Raw genomic sequence first — 5,079 nt, 5'->3', positions numbered from 1 at the left:
ATCCATCTTTCATCTTCCTTCCCCAAACAAAAACTTTTCTTTCCAATCTCATCCAATACGTATATTTTATTTGGAGTCCTTATTGTTATCGCCACTAATCTACCTGATCCCTCTTTTATTATTTTTCATTTCTTTGAGTTGAACATAAGTGTGTGTCCTAGGTCACACATTTAACTCACACTTAACAAATAATGCCTCATATTTTCATTGAGTAGAACATTTTCTTCCATTATGTCCTTGTTTCCAAGCTTGATTGTACCTTTTCCTAAAATTTTAGCTAAGCCATCATTTCCAAATGAAACTGATCCATCATTTTCCTTTTGCAAGGTTACAAATTTGTCTTTATGCCTTGTCATGTGTTTTGAACAACCACTGTCAACATACCATTCACTTTTATTGCTTTGGGATTGTAGAGAAATCACATAGTTTTCAACCTTTTTGTTCCAAACTTTGAAGGTTATTTTGGAGAATCGTTGAAACCATGCTTTGGCTCATTTGGAGAAATGATAAACCTGCAATATTTTTATGTGTCCAAAATTGTTGCACTTGTAGCATTCTACTTCATTACTTAATCAACCAAATTTGTTAAGGAACTGGGCTCCTAAAGTTCTTCTAGATTCCAGGCATGAGAACCCAACTTGATTTACTAGAATATTTGGTTAGGGCATGGGATATTCAAGGAAATTTTTCAGGATCAGAGCACATATTGTCATTATAGAGGTGGAGGATATCTATTTTTTAACATGATTATCCTGGAGAGGAGCTCCTATCTCACTATCTGGCATGAGAAGAGGTGGTGAAACTGTGAAGGACTGCATAGTGCTAATTCTATGCCTCATTCTCAAGTAACAAAGGATGGATCAAAGATTTCATTCAACTCTCTCTTAGGATGATCATCTTCACTATCGCTTGGCTAGATGACAGTGTCACTTTGCATTTGGTTACCAAGTCCCAAATGTAATATGCATTGGAGTGCATAAAACTTACTGTCTCCAACTGGAGTGAAGCGGTATTGGCTAACTTGAAGGAGTAGACCAATAGATCAAAGGATGGGTGCTTGAAGAAATTTGGGTATGGTTCTATTCTAATTTAGTTTGCTCCAGAGAGGATACCATTACTTCATCCTCAGCATATTTCTTGCGAGCTTCCAAGTCCTAGGGTTCAATAGATGAGGCATTGGGTAGATCTCATGACTCGTCATGGGGGTGCACTTGCGATGAACTTTATCTCTACATTATTTTGATGCCTACAGGTACATCTTATCATGATCGAGGACTATCCATGTGTCAGAGTTGATTCACGAGAAGTCTTAGAGATCGTTTGACCTAAAGATGAGAAATGGCGCGATATAGGTAAAATAATGTCATTTTGAATGTTCTTTCTTGTTTTTTGGATTTTACCATTTTTTAATTTGTTTTTAATGTACCAGAGACTAATTGTTGCTTTCAAATGTAGATATTGGACATGTACGACCGGTAGGCTCGTCATAGCTTCAACAACGGGGACAGCCACAACTTGCACAGATTGGAGTAGGTTGTATTTGAGGTACAAACTGGACATGTTGACTCACTTGTTTTGTGACTTGGGCAGGTTGAGGTACAGATTGAATAGATTTTAAAGTAGGAACTCGGGTATAGCCGAGATAGGTTGAGAGGTAGGGAGTTGATTTTAAACCAAACTAGGTGGAACATGCAACATAGGATGTTGAGGATTAGAAATCATTCTTGGAAATGGAGGACCTTTAGGAATAAGACTTTAATAGGATGGACCACCAACTTGTAGTGTTTGATCAACATAAGGAAACATTCCAGTAACACATTTCCCCCCTTCTAAAGGATAAGGAGAGTATGGAGGCAACTTCTCCCCTAGAGGAGGGTACCCAGTATAGGATGGAGTAGGTTGTTGTAAACATCCCAATCCCATAATAAATGCATCATATTACTGTTCCAAAGGAGACTAGAGCACAAGAGATGGAATAGATGGTGGGGTGCTCGTCAAAGAAGGACCAAATAATATTCCCAATGAAGCTGATAAGGGAGAATTCCATGTACTAGTCGATGCACCAGAAAAGGTTCCAGACAATGGCGGGTAGTTAGGCAATACTGATGGACCACCACACAAATGGGTTTCTAGTGAAGTCACAAACATAGAAGAGGTTGTAACTTCATTTGACTCACTCATGATAGTAAACACGTGTTGAGAGATTGTCATTGACTCATTCATGGTTGAACTTGTCAAATGATTTTGTTGAGGGAGGTTCAAAGGTGAATTGAAACAAGGAGTATGATAGGAAGGAGTTTTTGCTTGAGTAGGAGCAGTAATAAAAGGATGGTCTTGATAAAAAGGATCCCTCTTAAATAGATAGGAGTTGAATTCGATACTCTTCTTTAGTAATTTCCTCAATACTCAAAATACCAAGTGGAAGTTGTTCTCCGTTAGGATCAAAATATATAGGTTTTGGTTGAAACAAAGGCAGAGGAAGAGAAGAAGAAACTCCTGAAGTAGTTGGTTGAGTTATCTAAGGTTCCTCAGGTTATATGAAATTAGGTTGTAAAGTATCTAAATATATAAATTCAGGTTCAATGAACTCATGTTCTAATGTTTTAGGGGCTTTATTTTCAACTGCGTCGAACTCACCAGTTGGTAAGATGTAATTTCATGTTTAGTACTTATGGGAAGTGATGATTATGGTTGGTTAATTTTGTATGTAGTGCCAGAAGGGGTAGATTCTGAAGTACCAGTTTCGGTAGTTTGTGTTTTCTTATTATTACGACTACCAGGTGTAGCCACTAGAGGTAAAGGAGGAAATATTTTCATTCTACACAAATGGCGGGGTTGTTGAGGGTGTTCTTCCATGATGGATTAATCAATTTTAGAAATTAATAACACAAATAAAACAAAATAGGGGTAACTAGGAAAAAGGGTTTACCAAATAATTTTGAACTACAATATATCATTTCCAGTACGTTCCCTAAATGTTATGTTCGGTGTATCATAGTAAGCAAGGCATTTGACTCGGTTACCTATGGCAGGATAGTAACCTTAAGGGACTTCCAAAATATACCCGGAGGTACTGTTAGCCTCCTGTTGCAACAGGTGTTCATCTTTCATGATTGACAGTTTTACATGCCAAATATGTCATACTTTGCATCCTGCAATGCTCCATATTTCCAGAAAAAGGCCAAAGAAGAGGCCATGAAAGTGTGCCAGTCCAAATGCCACTGTTGTATTCCAATTTTGATGACTTAACCATTTTTGAAGAATGTTCTGTTAAGGGAAGTCCAAACAGCTTAATCTTGGCTTCCCTAGGTTTCAATTTCTTGTTTTAGAATATAGAGAATTGATATCTGTCCAAACAGCTTAATCTTGGCAGATTTGTAGATAGGTAGAGAAACAAAGGAACCCAACTGCTTAATCTGGGCCTTTGGCAGAAATAAGTGTAGATTCAGATATGAGGGCAGTCAAAAGAAAAATTGTAAAGCAGGGTCTGCAAGTCTAAGTGCACCCAAAACAAAAAGAAGAAAAAATGCTAGGTAAGAAGGCTGGGTAGGTAGTTTTTGAGGTTGCAGAATGTTGATATGTGATCAGTTTTGTGTTTTAAAGTGATATTGTACTCCAGATCATAGGTACAAGGCAGTTTTCATTTGGAGGAGCTCAAAGTGGATATCTCTAACCTCCCCTTCTTCCTTTTCCCCCAAATCACTCACTAATTTCCCTGAAAAGGTCAAGATCTGCTTCATTCCTCTTAGTTTCATCATTTTCCATATCATTTGTCTGGTGAAGATCTGCTTCACTCAAAGATTTCCATTCTTCCTCTATGAGTCACTTTTCCCCCTTTGATAGCCTAAGATCCACATACTTAGTGCTTTCTTGTCATTTCCATATTAACTACTAACTCTATTATGTAAATCCCTATCTGTGTTCCCCTTCCCCTACTAAAATTATGTTAAATAGCTCCCCCATATACTTATCCCCTCCCCCTGGTTGAAACATAACCATAAGTTCATTGGGAATTGCTAAGTTTATCTGAAACTCAGCAAGAACCCTCATCTCCACCCTCAAATTGTCTCTTCATGCATATTACTCCATCACACAGCATAAAATTCCTTTCATGTGTATAAAAAACCATCTTATTTGACTTATTTTCACCCTCCCAAGGCATAAACCCTTTGTTTTTCCTTAAAACCCTCCTCAAACTGCGCAAATCCACCTTTCTAGGCTCTCGGACCCCTTCTGATGCCTTAAAAACCTGTTAAAAACCCCCCAAACTCCGCCAACCCAAGGTTTTGGACCCCCGCGGCGCTGTATTAAGATTCGAATATTTGCGGGCCCCATCCCTAAACCTCCACCGCCTCATCTTTACCGCCAACCATTAGATCTGGCGCGCCGCAGATCAACGGTGGGTGGGTCCTTTCCCCAGCAAAGCCGCTGAGGGTTAACGCCCGGGAGATCGACGGTTTTACCGTCGTACTCCTGCGACGCGTCGCCCTCCCAGCTGTGGCGGAGCCCCCTCTGCCAATACCACTTTTGCCCAAAGGCGGTGCGCCCAAAACTGAAAACCGCCTCCGCCCAGTGACGTCATCCTACTACGTCATCAACCTGCGTCAGGCCTCCTGCCACCGTACTGCCAAGTCGTCACTGCCACCGTGTACCACCACCTCCTCCGTCGTACCGCCACGTCACCCGGTCGTACTGGTGACGTCACCCTGCCACGTCACCTCCATACTGGGACCCACTGCTGACATCATGCTGACGTCATCACTCAAAAAGGCACGAAAGGCAAAATCCTGCTTAGGAAGCCCGGATTCAAATTCTGAGGCAGTTTTTCTAATCGCGCATGGCTATGGGAAATGGGCCAAAGTGGAAAGCCCCTCATCGCGCAGCCCCCAGCAAGCCCGAAAGGCGCAGAATGACCCGATTTTCTTCGCGAAGCATTCAGAAAGGGGCAAACACACTTTTTAAAGCAGCAGAAGGCCGACCAAATGCCATGAAAGATTGATGGGACAGTCTAAACCATTTAGAAGATATTAAAGAATCTAGGATCAGCGCTAAAGAGTGTCAGTTCAGCAACATCAAATC

Source organism: Pinus tabuliformis, chromosome J (genome assembly GCF_031772625.1).
Source record: "Pinus tabuliformis cultivar Carrire ecotype Pingquan chromosome J, CPIR1, whole genome shotgun sequence".
Lineage (NCBI taxonomy): Eukaryota > Viridiplantae > Streptophyta > Pinopsida > Pinales > Pinaceae > Pinus > Pinus tabuliformis.
This window is presented reverse-complemented; position numbering follows the sequence as displayed.